We start from the raw sequence: 17,295 nt of genomic DNA on the forward strand, positions 1-17,295 counted from the left end.
GAACCTTATTGAAGAGAAAAGATTGAAAGCTATTTGCCATGGACAGATGTATCAAAAACGGATGATGAAGTCTCATGACAAAAAAGTACATCCAAGAGAATTCCAAGAGGGTGATCTAGTACTAAAAAAAATCTTGCCTATACATAAAGATTTCCGTGGGAAATGGATGCCTAATTGGGAAGGGCCATACGTTGTAAAAAAGACCTTTTCCGGAGGAGCATTGATCTTGGCAGAAATGGATGGAAAAATTCTGAGAAATCCAATAAACTCAGATTCTGTCAAGAAATATTATGCTTGAAGAAAAAATAAAAAAGAAAGAAAAGAAAGAAAATAGAAAAAAGAAAGAAAAGAAAAAAAATAGAAAAAATAAAAAAGAGAAAAAAAAAAGAAGAAAAAGAAAGGGGGTCAAGGTGAAAACCCGCAAAGGGCATCTTGTAACCAAAGGAAGGATTTGAGTTGAACCCTCTTAAGATTTTGACAGTTTGGAAGAAACTTCACATCTACAAGCATTTCGACAACGTTTGAGATCTTCCAGACAAAAGCTTACATCATTTCTCTAAGTTGTGTCAACTTGATTAATTTAGAAATACTTATGCTTATAATTTGTTGAGACATTTGAATTTTTATCATTCTTATGCTTGCCAGAACTTTGAATACAATTCTATCTATTTCAAGTTCAATTTATTGGAGATTCAAATTATTTTCGAAAATTCAATTTATTCTTCTATGAATTAACATAATTTTGAAATAAGTTAAAGATTTCTGAATATCACTTTATGTTAATACTTTTAAATACATGGAATATAAAGTAAGCAAATCATCACCATCTTAAACAATAAGGTTGTTATGCTAGATATAACCGACAACAAGGTCGAATTCGACAAATCTACTCATCAATTGCTCTAACCGATCACCATTCAGTTCTTGCACATCTGTTTTCAAAAATATACTAAGACAGTAGAAGGTGTCCTTTGTAGCATCGATTCCAGCAAAAAAAAAAGCAAAAAAAAAAAAAAGAAACAAGACATTGATATCACTGGGAAATATGTCTCTATACAGATCCTTGTGTATGGTTTTTTAAGGAAACCTAAAAGCATTTCCACCTCATCAGGTTCAAGTGGAGCAACTTTATTCCTTCCAACCCATACTAGATTCCATTTTCAGCACTCATCAAGAACATACTTCTGGACACTTGAAGGTGGCTCATTGTCATAAGCTTTAAAAGCCTTACAGATCCTTTCTGTCAATTTGGCACTTCCTGTACATGTTTATAAACAGTTCAACTTTGTTCTTGGATCCCATGAAAGCCACCATTTCTTTGTCAATGGAAAAGCATCAGCACATGGAGGAAGCAGAATAAGAGAAAATCTGTTCTTAATTGGAAGAATTATGAATATAGCCCTTTTCAGTGTAGTAGCATGGAAATGCTTCGAATCTACAAATTCTGGCTCTACATCGAATAAGCACTGTGATATCCTAGTCCAAACATTAACTGGAACAAATGTAATTTGCCAATAGCATCTTCTGGAAGTGTTCTTTGAGTTATCTGATCTGGTTGGACAGAACCAATCATTGCATTTGGAAGATGAATGTGCTCATAGCATCTGCTAGAAATGTTCTTTGAGTTATCTGATCTGGTTGGACAGAATCAATCATTGAATTTAGAAGATGAATTTGCTAATAGCATCTTCTGGAAGTGTTCTTTGAGTTATCTGATCTGGTTTGACAGAACCAATCATTGAATTTGGAAGATGAATTTGCTCATAGGAGAAATAAGGAAACTCAATAGCATCTTCTGGAAGTGTTCTTTGAGTTATCTGATCTGGTTGGACAGAACCAATCATTGCATTTGGAAGGAAACTCAATAGCATCTGCTAGAAATGTTCTTTGAGTTATCTGATCTGGTTGGACAGAATCAATCATTGAATTTAGAAGATGAATTTGCTAATAGCATCTTCTGGAAGTGTTCTTTGAGTTATCTGATCTGGTTGGATAGAATCAATCATTGAATTTGGAAGATGAATTTGCTCATAGTAGAAATAAGGAAACTCAATAGCATCTTCTGGAAGTGTTCTTTGAGTTATCTGATCTAGTGGTAGGAACTACAGAACCAATCATTGGAATTGAAAGATGAACTGCATGATTGTTTTCATTAAGAAGCTTCTTTTCAAGCTTCCTCTGTTTCTTCCTTTTCAAAAATCATAGCCCAAGTTTCGCCTTTGCTTGTAATTGGGATCATTGCATAATGACTTCCTATCTTTTACCGGAAGAAGTGCGTCAGCATCTTTAGTCATTTGAACAGCACATATAAAATTTATCAATTTTACAATTGATGAATCTGGACCACACTTCTACATGGCTATTGAAGCTTCAGCCTTTGAGAATCCCATTTTTGTCAAGTATAACAGTTTATTCTCTTCATCAGAATCAGAATTCAAGATTTCTCGGTATTAGAAGAACTATCGATATCTGTGAAATCATCTTGAAAGGTCACTTCATAATCAGATGAGTTGTTATCAGAATCAACATGTTGCCTGAATGCAAGCTTTTCAAGAGCCTAAAATATTGAGTTTTATTCTCAAGAGGTTTTGTGACATTATATCTACATTTGTCAAAGATGATAGATTCTCTGATTTGAAGAAGAAAGATCTATTGTGTTTCTACAACTGAAGAAATACTCAGTTCACCAATCTGAAATCAAATAACTTAACATTCATGCATCATATTTTAGGTGTTTACAAAAATAGGTGTATTTTCATTCATTTTCATCTATGTTGAATTTTTAACAGGAATTTCAAAGATTTTAGCAAAGAGTCAAATCTATCACTTGATGGATCATCTTTTCCAGAGAAAGTTCATAATGAGAAGAACTCATCTGAAGAAGGAAGAAGAAGTTCATAATGAGAAGAATTTGTTCAACCTTTTGTCTGAATTCATCACTTGATGGATCATCTTTTCCAGAGAAAGTTCATAATGAGAAGAACTCATCTGAAGAAGGAAGAAGAAGTTCATAATGAGAAGAATTTGTTCAACCTTTTGTCTGAATTCATCACTTGATGGATCATCTTTTCCAGAGAAAGTTCATAATGAGAAGAACTCATCTGAAGAAGGAAGAAGAAGTTCATAATGAGAAGAATTTGTTCAACCTTTTACCTGAATCCATCATTTGATGGATCATCTTTTCCAGAGAAAGTTCATAATGAGAAGAACTCATCTGAAGAAGGAAGAAGAAGTTCATAATGAGAAGAATTTGTTCAACCTTTTACCTGAATTCATCAATTGATGGATTATCTTTTCCAGAGAAGTTCATAATGAGAAGAACTCATCTGAAGAAGAAAGAAGAAGTTCATAATAAGAAGAACTTGTTCAACTTTTTGCATAATTCTATCACAGAAGGAGATAGATTAGCATCAGCCTTTCTAGAGAAAGTTCATAATGAGAAGAACTCATCAAGAGCTTATTCAACCTTTTGAATGACTCTATCACAGAAAGAAAGGTCAACATCATCCCCAGCAAAAAGTTCATAATGAGAAGAACTCATTTGAAGAAAGAGAAGAATTTATTCAATATCTCCATTATGATCAAGTGAAGCCAAATGGATAAAAAAATTTATTATCTTTTCATCTTTGCCCTATTCTTGTTAACACAAGAATGAGCAAAGAGGGGCAGCTGAAGATACTAATTTTTTACCCATATTATTATTATTATAATTATAATTATCATTATTATAATTATTATAATTATTATTATTATTATTATTATTAAATACATTAAATATTATAAATAATAATAATAATTACAATCCAAATATCCAGCCCAAACCAAACTAAAACCCAAAAAACATTTAGGGTTTCAGTTAGGGTTTCCTAACCCTAAGCCAGCCGCCTTTCTTCTCAACCGTTGGATTTGGCCTTGATCCAACGGTCCTCAGATATGCCAGAAGAAACCCTAGGGTATCATTACCCTAGGGCCACGCGGCGCCGCCCCAGTTTCCAATCACCGCTGCCGACACTCTTTCGTCGTCTCCGCCGCTGCCACGTCCCAAATGAAGACTCCAGAAGACCAGCTGCCCTCCACACGCCAGGGCTAAGGGGTGAGTCACCACTGGTAGTCCGGTGACTCACCGAAACCCCCTCTTCGGACCGGTCCAACGGCCACACCGGTGGTGGCTATAAAAGCCACCACTCGAACCTGAAAAAAAAAAGACGGAGAGAGACAGAGACTACACAGGAGACTGAGAGAGATACAAAGAAACTAGATACTAAAAACTACCAACGATCTCAACAACCATTCAGCAAAGAAACAGAAAAGAAAGAAAAGAAAAAGAAAGAAGAGAAACTTACTGTCATCGGAGAACCCTAACCGTCGCCGGATACAAAAAAAACCGAAGGTACTTTTGTAGATTTGCTCCGATTAGGAGCTTTTTAAGCAAAAAGAACACCGGAAACGTCCTTAGGACGTTCCGATCTATTTAACGGTGTAAAGAATAAAATTTTCCGGCCACCGGATGCGGTGGCCGGCGGTGACGGTCACGGCGGCAGACGGTTGCCGTCCGGTGACCGGCTTCCCTCCGGTGAGGGAAGCTAGAGAGAAGGCAGAGAACATTTCTTTGTTCTCTCTGTTAGAGAGAGAACAGAGAAAATGAAATGAGAAGCTGGCCCGTAGGGCCAGCCGGTTTGGGTTATAAATACCCTCTCCCAAACGACGTCGTTTCGGGAAGGGTATTTCTGTAATTTCACAAAGGGTAAACCCCGTCCGAAGCCATTCCAATTTGTAATTTTTACATTCTAGTCACTAAATCGATTTTATAAAACTTTTAATTCAGATCTTTAATTTTAATTTCTTTTATTTTAGTCCTTCATATTAAAATAATATATTTAGGATAATAACAGATTTAATCCCTTAATTTGATAAATAATATTTTAATCCCTAGTTTATATTTTTAATTTATTTTATTATAATATCCGAATTTTAGATAATTTTATTTTAGTCACTAAATTATTAAATAAGAAAATAGCTTGATTAATCCATGTAATTCTGATTAATTATGAATTAGGTTTGTCAATTTTAATTTCACTATTTTAGTCATTTATTTTAAGTATTTTTATTGCTTTTAAATATATTTAGAATTGTATTCTTTTACTTGTTTATATATTTAAATGTTGTTATAAGTATAATAAATAAATATTATTTTAAATAAATTATTTTAATATTTAGTTTTCAATATCAAAGAACAGGACAGTCTTAATACAACTGGATGTCCTATTCTGATATTTTAAAATTAAAAATTAAACAATATTATTTAAATTAATATTTATCAATATCAAAGAAAAGAGCTGTCTTAAGGCACCTAGAAGTTCTTTTCTGATATTTAAATAAATAAATATTTTTTTTATATATAATTTTGAAATAATAGGATTATAAATTAAATATATATATTTTTTTTGAATTTTTAAATTTTAATAATAGAGACAATTTATAATTAAAAAGTACCAATTTTGGGCGTTGTAGGGGTGCTAATCCTTCCCTAAACGTAACCGACCACGAATCCTTTTTTATTATTAAAAAGAACGAATTTTTGGTTATAAAACGCAGATCAGTTCATTTTTTTTAATTGATGTTTTCTTAAAACTCTTTTAAAGAAAATTTTTTTTAGGTATTCGACCTACCTGATCCAAAAGGCCGATGGCGACTCACAAATTATTTTCAAAATTATTTATTCACATCAATTTCCCTGCCAAGTATAATATTTCGTGCCCGGACGAAATCAGGTTACGACAGCTATAAGGGCAAAGGCTCTAAGACAAGGAAGATTTTGAAGGATAAGAAGAGGGAAAGACAACTAAATAAGAAATAAATACATTATACATGTTACAAGTCAATAAGAACACAATGAGAAAATTGCAGAGAATTTGTAAACTAAACGAAAGTATTTGAATGAACTGATTGATAAATGGAAATGCTTATGCTAAGTAATGATATATAGCCATGTAGGAACTAACATTTTCAAGAACTTGTTATTTCCAATTGAAACACCTTGGTCCTCATCAATGATAAAAGAAATAGGAATAAGAAGGATCATTGTAAGGCTTTTGTACTGATACACACAAAGATACATCCTCTCCTCTATCTGATGTAGCCAAACTGTTGGAGTGGTTACATTCAAGCTACCAATGTAACACCCTTGACCCGTACTCGACCTGAATACGAATCCTAGGTGTCACATTTGACTTTTCAAATCATATGAAATTCACAATTAGGAACAAAATCAAAATTTTGTATCAAAATACAAAGATATAAACTTCTTTAATAAAATAATCATTTTACATACATTTTTTACATACAATCTTAATAATTTACATAAATATCAAAATGTATGAGATTACAAAATAGATCAGAGCATTTCCAAATTAAACACTTAATACATGCCAACAATTTACAAAATTAACACAAAAACCTACATTTAATTTGTCCTTATCTGATCTTCCGGTGATATGCTATCCTCCACAACTCAATCGTCTGATTTCTTCAAACCTACGCGTGAGAAAATCACACGCTAAGCCGATGACTTAGTGAGACAATACTAATAGTGCTAACTTAGTACACAAAATCGTATTTGTTTAATTCAAAATATTTTACAAAGAAGTCTCATTATTTCCATATCAAAAGTATACTTATAAATAGTTTCACTTTGTATATCTTTGTTCGAAATGCCCAAGGTATACTACTGAGAACGCTAGGTATTTGAGTACATTGAGGTTGTGCACTAATGTTGTCACCACAACTCGTAATTTGCACTGAAGTGCCACATAATTGTCCCGAATGACCACATAGGTTTGCACCAAAGTGCTACATAGGTTTGCACCGAAGTGCCACATATTTGTCCCCAAGGACCACATAATTATCCCGAATGACCACATAAAACCCTCGACTCTTGGCATGCCAACTATACCTCTAATCCTCATACATATACTTTGGGCTATTAATCACATAATTATGTTCCGTCATTATTCAAAGTGTATCTTATTCGCATGGATACTCTCATATAGAGTCTTTTCACAATCACTGGTTCAGAGTTCATATTTTCATAAACATATCATCATAAAACATAGTTTGTATAATGTAAATGGAATAAAACATTGAAATATAATAGAAAATAAATATAAAGTTTTCGATCGAAAACACGGAGGTTGGCTTATCGCAAGCCTTCATCAATTTTGTTACAAAACCGAGAAGTTGCACTAACCTTTGCTCACAGAAGTCTAATCCAAATCTTTAATCCTTTCGAATCGATAATTTATAGGCCGAGCTGACCGGAAGTCGATTACGTTTAATCACTACACAAAACAATCGAAAATCAATATCGTTCTTCAACTCCATTATATCGAATTAGACTAACTTGGAATGCAAGAAACTCTTACTATCCATTTCATGCCTAGAAGTATCGGTACTATCCCTCCAGTACCGATACTTCTCTTCAAGGGTATCGATACCTCCTCAAGGTACCGATACCAATCTAGCATTCGATGTTTGCATGGTATCGATACCATCCTTCGGTGTCGATACTACCCTTATAGTATCGATACCTCTTTAATAGGTATCGATACTTACCTTAATAATTTCTTAGATTTTTCCCTTGAAGTATCGGTACTGTTCTAAGGGTACCGATACTCAAAGCCCAGAATTGTCATTTTTACTTCGAAAATCACCCAAAAATCCTCTCAAGTATATCATAACATCATTCCTTAAGCCTTTAAACTAAACTTCTTTCATTCAAACCAACTTGTACCCAATTACTACTCCCAAACATACAAAATTTTACTAAAACACTTATATCTAAAAATCATACCATGTTATTAACCAAGCTCTTATGCATTTCTAACACTCCTAAACTTTTAATTAGCCGATTGACAAGTCAAATATCATATTAAAACTTCAAAAACTACTCCATATCAAAATTTCATTTCAAAACCCATTTTACAAAATCCTATATAAGCTTTACTTAAGCTTATATAACACCCATACTTCCACTACCAAACCAAAAATTAAAGGAAACAACAAAAATTCAGATTCTTACCTTATGGATGGAGCTCACGTAGAAGAAGAATAGAGCAAGGAATGAGTTTCCAGATACTCCCAAAACCCACGTGCCAACACTTAATAAAGGAGACACTCATCCTTTAATATGCAAAGACCATATTTCCCTCTCCAATATATCAAATTTACCATCAAGCCCTATATAGAAATTCCACCATAAATATCCTTGAATTTATCAAATTATTCTAATTCAACCACTGAGTTTAAAAGTTCTTACAGTTTGGTCACTGACCCGATGATTGGGATATTACAACCAATGTTCCTATCCCAAATATCAATGATGAGAAAACCATTATTCCCTTTGAACCACTTGCCATGCTACAATGGCCTTGTAACACAACACATATTATCTCCAGTGAGAGAAACATCTTGTGAGCTATAAAATTGTTCCGAAACAGATCCAATGGAAGGCAAGAGAGATTCAGTAGAAACATGTGATGAAGAGTTTCTTTTCCATAAATAGGACCATAACTTTGCTCCAAAGGATAGAGCATAGACTTAAACCACATATGTGAACAAGTTTATAGTATCCATATAATAAGAGATCATTAAAAACATTAGTATTTAGTTTTAATAAAGCCTAACAGGAATAATTCCTATAAGAATTTTGACAAGGAAATTTTATTTATCTATTAAAGATTAATGCCACATTGGGATAAAAGTTGAAGTACCTAACAAAAACTAGAAAACCGCGTCAGAAGCTTTCAAGATCATACCATACCAGAGAAAATGTTGTGGACACGAGCAGGTCTTGAAATAAAATGAGTGAAAAGCATAGCATGTTGCTAGCAGAAGACTCTAATATCCTGAAAATTGTCTAAAAAACAAGAGGAAATTGTCAAAGCTAAAGAAATAACAATTGCAAATAACTGTTGTATTAAGGTACATATAGTATTATTCATATTCTATGCTTACGATAACAGGTAAATAAAAATCCAATCAAGCAAGGAATAAATTATTGTTTTCAATAAATTTCTAATCTCTTGTTTTAAAGTGTTTAAAGTTAGCATGTTAAAATTTGGAGCATAACAACAAATAAAGAAATATGGCATTGTCAGCCCTCTTATCTGGTAAAAAATATCAAATGGGATTATCAGAGCTCATTTTTGGAAGAATCAAACAACTATTTGGAAGATCAACCATAAAGAACTTTTCAATTATATTCACTCATTAATGTTATTCATTATTCTAGTAAATTGATAGAGTGCTAAATAGAAGACTCGTGACATAGACCTTCAGGTGAGCATGATTCAGTCAACTTGCTCACTGAAAAGGGAAAAAGATTTTGACCATTCCAGAAATAATTAAAAAAGAATATATAGCATCACTTTGCTCTAATAATATAGCTAGAATTTAGAAATCTATGGAAGGAATAATATATGGGAAAACTTTTACACCTAATTGAAAAATCAAGGTTTGATGGTTCGGTAGATATAGAGTAACCATGGCATCGAACCTCACTCAAACTACATAACTATGACAAATCTAAAGCACAACATAATCACTCAAGCATATAATATATCTATTTATCAGTATACAACATTCCAACAACTAGTAATTAAGTTACAAGGGAATATAACTTGAAACTACCAAAATATAAGTTTCTTCATCAAAGGTAGGAACTTTAAAACATTTATTTTGGAATATATGAAAAATATGACATTTAAAGTACATGTGACTGGTTCCAAACACACACAATTCCTAACACAAACATGAACTTTAATTGCAGCCTCTCGACCTACAGTTAGCATTTGTATAGTCCTTGATTCCATTAAAAAGTCTCGGAATGATGGCAATTGGAGTTTCTTCCCAACTAGAAAATCTACCTCAAAATAAAAGTTATGCATAAGACATGATATTTATCAAGTAGTTAATTTGGCAAAACATGGAAGCACAAATCCAGTTAAGGCCATTTGATACAACAACGTCAGCATTACCCCAACATCACTTATCCAAGGGAGATCGCTTTTGATATGCTCACAATTAGTAACTTACAATGAAATATTTTGATTCAAAGATAAAATAACAATAAAATTAAATTTTGAAGTGGATAAAAATTTCATTACAAATTTCCTTTTAGATAATCCATGATGAAAGGGTACAAATTTGCACGAGTTAGTCCTCCACTGGGTTCTTTATCAAGCAATACTATAATAGGCCCATGAAACATCACAAAAAGAGAGTGAATTTCCTTAAGAACCTCTCTTAATGAATCAATATGCAATATGACTTATGACTCCTTACTTTTCTCCATTATCTACATGTATAGCAGATAGCAGACTTATAAAGAATAATATCAAGAGACCATAATTTTACAGGATGCACAAGATATACGTGCTTTTCTCCTTTTCCAACAACATGCTGATAATCAAGGGAATTCTTATAAACAACGTTATAACGGTTTCAGATTGTCTATAGAGAAAAATAAAAAAACATTTCTTACATCTATACATAAAATTATAATTCAAAAGCAAATAAACATAGAGATTTAAATTATGGTTGCGATCGTGTTTTTGGTAGTATTTGAGTATTGCGGTTGTGAATTCTTTCTAAAGGAGTTTATTTTTTTAAGGAAAAAGAAGTTGATTTTAAAAAAATAGCAGATCAATAGCGGAATAGCGGCTAGCTATTGCCATATTGGTCACTATCTATTAAATTAGACCCCATTCCACTATTATTGATGTGATTTCACTTCTCTATGCCATTCCGCTACCCAGCCGCTATTTGAATCACAATCACATCTATACTGTAACTATCCAGATATTTGGCTATGCCTCGTAAAAGACATGAGAGTGTCTTTATACTTCTATAACCTCACAAGCAGCCCCGGGAGAGAAAATTCTGCATAAAAAAACTCAAATTCTTTGAAAAAGAACTAACTTGACTAAAAAACCTTTTCTAATTTTAATTTGAACATATTCGATAATGAAAGAAGTTCGTTAGAACTAACTGTGTGAATGTAAGGAGCCCTTCCCTGAGCCCAATCACGGAGAGTTGAGTTCAAAATGGTAAATCAGTAGGAAAGAAGTATAAAATTTTATCAAGTTCTTGGCCTTCATGTTGGCATCTTCTTAAATCAAATATATAGAGTTGCATGCCTTCACTAGTAATGCCAATAGATGACAAACCCATGAAACATGATGAATTGGATTAATGAGCCTAATTGAAATAAATAGGTAAAGAAAATTTTGAATGTAAAAGCTACACAATTAAAAGAATCAAAAGAAAGAAGAGTTAACAACAAAGCGATGGAGAGATGCAAAAACACTTACTATAAAACACTTGGAGATGAAGCTTTTGAGATCCTCTATAACCAAAGAAAGAGAGCGAGAAGACTCTGGTTTGAAAAAGAACTTTGAATCGTGGGTGAAGTAATTGTGTTAGTTAATTGTTGAAAATTGGGGTGGCAATGAGGCGGGGACAATTTTGCATTACCTATTTCGTCCCCAACACTTACAGGTACGATTTTTGGGAATACCCATTATATGTTTCGATTTTTTTGTTCCCATACCCATCCTTTATGGATCCCTATGGGTTTTGGTTAATCCTTATCCAAAAAATAAACAAACATTTTTGAAATCAATGCAACACCTAAAACTTGTAAGATATATCATATTGTCTCAAACTGGTCTCTATTTATAATATGAAAGTTTTAAACGTTAATATTCATCTAACACCCAATGTATATGTACAATCTTAACCATTTTCAATCTCAACAAATCAATGTATATTAAATGAGAAAAGATCTAAACTTCAATTTTATTTCCTTTGAGATGTAACAATGGTAACATGTAATCTCACATATATTTTTTTGAGGATCCCCAGGGTTATTTTTTGTAAAATATCGGGGATCCCTATGACTATTTTTTGGGGATCCCTACAGTTATTTACACGAGTATGGTTCGGTTATCCCCACGGTTCGGATATATCAATCTCTCTCCCCATTGATCTCTTGTAAATGTATATACTAAAGCAAGCACATTTGTGCAAGTGTACACAATCAAATCAAGTAATAAAGGGTAACTGAGTTATCGTCTCCTCAGGGATTGGTAGGGGTTTTGATGTTTCGCCACAACTAGAACTTAGTGTCATGAGCTAGTCCTTGAATTCTTGTCAAAACGGAGAAACAATTAGTAATGAGTTATATGAACAGGTGGCAAAGTATTGTTGAAGCAAGAGAATATTGTGAAGTCTGGTTGTAGAAAATTTTGGTCGAGACAAAGAAAATATGCAAGAGTAACAAATAAAAATAAATAATGCAAATAAAAATGTTGATTCAAATATATTCAGAATAACCTCACATATTCAGACTTTTCACAGAGCACTTAGGTTGGTTTTGCTATGGCGAGAAATTATTCTAAGTCAGGAAGGATTTGTTATGATATGCTTAGGCTGCCCGACAGGATTACTGGAGTATTCTAGGACGGTTGCTATGGCAATACTACTCGGCATAAGCTACAACCCTTTGTTTGTCAGACTATTGTTGTGGCAATACCCCTCAGCGAAAACTATAGTCGTTGTCTATCCTACTCAAGCGTTTATCACTTTTAGTCGATTGAAACCCTCTCATTATCTCTAAGGCAGGTTAGAACATCACCATCCCGACTCTATTCCATTGTTCACATAGATCTATCTTAATTCTCTCAAATCTAAGAATCAATTTCTAGAAAAATGGCAATCTCTCGAAAACTCTTACAGTATCAAGGCAAAATATTAAAACAATGAACAAAACAGACTAAGTAAAATCATAATGCATCATTCATTAACCATCAAATAATCGTCTTGGCAAAACAAAAACCAACACCTAGTAAAGCAAATCATAGTGTGGCAAAAGTATCATCTTTAAGTACACACCCAAAACATATTAAAGAAATTAAGAGTAAATAAATAACGACTCCCAAACAAGGCTCTGCCGTGACAGCTCTGACCAGCACTACGCCTGCTCTGGCGGTCATCCTCTCTCGAGGTCTGACCGCAGCTCTGCTATAGTCTAGCTATGAAGGACACCAAGGATGGTCGAGTTGGGGATCGGTGGAAGGTAAGGTACTACAGCTGCTTACTCCACGCCTAAGGTAAATTATCTTCTTGCTTACTTCTTCTTGGCGGCTATGATGGGGTATTTATAATGGGAATTTCTAGGGTTTTGTGTTATTGAATACTCCCTAAATACTCGTGTTGACTTTTCCATGCTATAGATAGAAAGATGGCTAGAGGTGATCAAATTCTTGAAGGGCTTGATTGCACGTGAGGTAATTCAGACAATTGGCAGGTGACATTAGCAGTTCATTAGATTCGCTTTAGACTTGCAAGATAAATCTTGTATTGGCAAGAAAAATCTATTCCTCACTGTCTTCATCTTTTGTGTTCCACTGGCCCTAGCGAAATGTTTTGTCACATCTAAAATGTTCTTCCTAAGTCATTTCTTACACAGACACAACCCACAAAAGCCATTTCTCCTCAGTAGCATCAGTTAAGCCAAATAAATCTTGCCAAGACAAAACTTCTCCACCATATACAAATATTACCTAAATGCAACTAATATGATATGACAACAATGTTTAGACAAATAATAACTTAAGTAAAAAGACTAAAAACATAGTCTTTTCATGGAGTTATCACACATCCCCATTTGAGCCTTGGGGATAAAACTTCCACCATCCCCATCCCGTGGGTGAAGATTTCAGTTATTCCCCATCTCCGTCGCTTCGGATCCCCACGATTTTTGGTTTTTCCCCACCCGATTGCCACCTCTAGTTGAAAATTAAATGGGTAAAATACATAATAGTTACCCAATTATAATATTTTTGTGGTAAAATTCATAAATTATCCCCAAATTATAGGTTGTTACTTTGTTTAGTCTCTCAATTATTAAAAGTTACAAAATAGTCCCTCTATTATATGTAGTTTTGTTGAGTCTCTCTACTATTCATATGTTCTAAACTCATCATTTTTGTTAAAAACTAGTGGCCATCTCTGGTGAACGTTAACATGTTGACTGAGATATGATAAAATCTAATCACATAACTATTTAAGTTGTATTTTGTGGATCAACACTTTGTTTACATTATGTCATAGTGCTTGAAACATTATATCATTAAGTCAGTGCTTGAAAGTAACAATAGTGTCAATAGACATCATTAAAATATGATTTTAGCATATCTCAATCAATAGGTTAATGTTCAACTCGAATAACGAGTTTGAAACATATAGATAGTCAAATGATCATTTTATAACTTTTAATAGTCAGAGGACTTAATAAAACAATATGTTATAATCGAATACCATTTTATAATTTTAATAGTTAGAGGACTCAACAAAGTCGCACATTATATTAGCAAAGGTAAATTAGATTAGATTACTCAATCTAATATAATTATAGCCAATCTAATTATACATTGTATAAACCTTATCTTATGTACATATTTAACTTTCCTAATCTTTGTAGGGTTAGATCTTCCTGTAATATTATGTATACACATCACTTGTAAATGTTAAAATCATCAAATATACTCGATCATTTTTCTCTTATGCTCTCCTTCAAATCGGATATCCTCTCATGGCTTTGTCTTCCACCACCAACAATCTCGTGCATCTCAATGCACCGACCAACTTTTCAATTAAACTTACGTCTGTTAACCTTCTTGTTTGGTGTTGACAAGTAGAGTTCACTGTTATTAATTTTGGACTCATCGATTATATTGATGGATCGTAACCTTTCCCATCTCAGTTTAACAATGCCACAAAAACGATTGCTAATCCTATATATATCCAATGATATCATCAGGATCAAATTCTTATCAGTGCTCTTCTTGGCAGTTGTGATGATCTAGTTCAACCTCTCATCTCATCCACTACCAATATTAAAATGGCGTAGGATATTTTGGTTAATATTATATTCATTCATCCATTGGTCGTATTCTTGCTCTCGAATCTTTGACTATATGAAAAATATATAGGATATTGCCTTTGATTTTACCTTAAAAATTTGTCATGTTTTTATACAAATCTGCTGATTTCTATTATCAATCAATTAGGTGATGATTATCGTTTAATAATTGTTGCTCTTCGTGTGCGTAACAAACTGACCATGATGTTTGAATTTCCTGAGATCTTAAATGACCATGAACTTATTTTCTAAGAATCTAAGCAAGCCACACTCATTACTACAATAAATTCTGCATAACAAGCTAATCAGAATCATAGATATTTGATCAATCGCTCTCAAAGAAAGGATGGTCACTTTGGTCATTTGACTTCTACTGGCATTCATAGTTCTACTACTCAATCAAATCATTCTAAACGATAAAATATTGTGTGTAAGTTTTATAATTTGTTAGGGCATATTGTTCGAGATTGTCGTAAGCTTGTTTAATTCCTTCATAACAACAACTTTTATCGACAATCAACACTAATCCATCAGCTGTTAATGTTGCTGTTACTTGTCCATTATTTGAACACGCTCATTGGATGTTTGATAATGGTGCTTAACATTATACCACCATGACTACTACAACTCTTCAGAATCTCTCTGCTTATGATGATCCTGATGCAATTCAACTGAGTAATGGTAATTCTCTACCTATATCTTCACTGGTCAATGCACGGTTCTCACCGCTACTAATCATCTTTCTCTTTTATATATTTTATGTGTTCCTTAATTACATATTAACTTGGTGTCAAATTCTCAATTATGTTAGACTAATCATGTATATGTTGAATTCTTTGACTCTCATTTTGTTGTTAAGGATAAACCAACTAGAACTCCTCTTCTTCAGGATAATAAAATCGGTGGCGTCTATTATACTCCATGATATTTTCTTCCTCAAGCCAATTTAATCAGTTGCTTGTTCGTGTATCAACTACATCAGAAGTTTGGCCATTTGTCCTATAAAGTCTTAGCCTCTGTATTACGTACATGTAATATATCTTATGACTAAGCTAGTTTGAAAGAATTTCATTATTCTTCATGTCTTATAAGTAAAAGGCATAATTGTCATTTGGTTAAAATGCTATGACAAGTTATCGTCCTCTTGAACTATTGTATTCTAATGTTTGGAGCATTAAACATATACCATATGATGAATATTCATATTATGTGATGTTTTTTTATCACTTCATCAAGTATAGTTGATTATACTGATGAAACAATTTTGATATTATAATAAATTTTCCTCAATTTAAAAGGATCATTGAAATCTTTTCCAGTTGGACCATTATATCCTTATTTTTCGATAATGTATATGTGTTTGTTAAGCTCTTACTCATTCTAAATTTAGAAGACATTTCACACTTTACTTCACCTCCTTATACCCCTAAACACAATGGTTCTGTTGAACGGAGACATTTTCACATAGTGGAGACTGATCTTTCTCTACTTCACTTTACATATCTTCCAACAAAGTATTACCCTCATGCTTTTTAGGAGGTTGTTTATCTCATCAATTGGATGCCAACACCGATATTAGATAATATGTCATCATACTCTTTACTTTATCAACAATCATTAAACTATGATAAACGTCAACCATTCGGATGCTTATGTTTTCATTGGCTACAATCGTACATGAATCATAAACTTGAACCAAGGTTTATTGAAAATGTTTTCCTTTGATACTCTGTGACGTAATCTGCTTATATATGCTTGGATCCAAACATTAACATAATTTATGTCTCTTTTCATGTTCGATTTATTTCTCACATCTTCTAGTTTACTGTACGGAGTGCAATCATTATGACGCAACATTATTCTTTGGCATTATTTCTTGTTACCTCAACATCTTCTCCTACAATTTTATTGGTGGATATGCCATGAAAAAATGATGAATTAATTCTAGTACTGATACCCTTACTCAACACCCACAACAACCTGATGATTCATCTGATTCACCAGCACTCTTGGTTGATATGTCAAAGCATGATGGTGTACTTGTTGTTATAACAGATCCCTTATCATATCAAAATTACTATATAACGATGCAATTTTTGGCCAAAATCAAAGTATTTTTATCATTCATTTGTTAATACCACTATATTTCATCATTTATATTCCACATTGGAGCCAAAAACTACTGCTTAGGCTCTTAAAGATCCGTTATAAAAGCAAGTTATGGAAGATGAGTTTACTACTTTGATGCACAATCACACATGATATCTTATTCCATGATCTAAGCAATTTTTCATATGGTACAAATGGGTGTT

General features: G+C 33.1%; 1 pseudogene; it reads right to left on the reverse strand.

Moving 5' to 3' along the window:
* Positions 1-11,229, reverse strand: part of LOC120124855 — a 28,821-nt pseudogene extending 17,592 nt beyond the window's left edge.
* Between the last annotated feature and the right edge of the window lie 6,066 nt (positions 11,230-17,295).

Source organism: Hibiscus syriacus, unplaced genomic scaffold, assembly GCF_006381635.1.
Source record: "Hibiscus syriacus cultivar Baekdansim isolate YM2019G1 unplaced genomic scaffold, ASM638163v2 tig00110429_pilon, whole genome shotgun sequence".
In the NCBI taxonomy this organism is placed as follows: Eukaryota; Viridiplantae; Streptophyta; class Magnoliopsida; order Malvales; family Malvaceae; genus Hibiscus; species Hibiscus syriacus.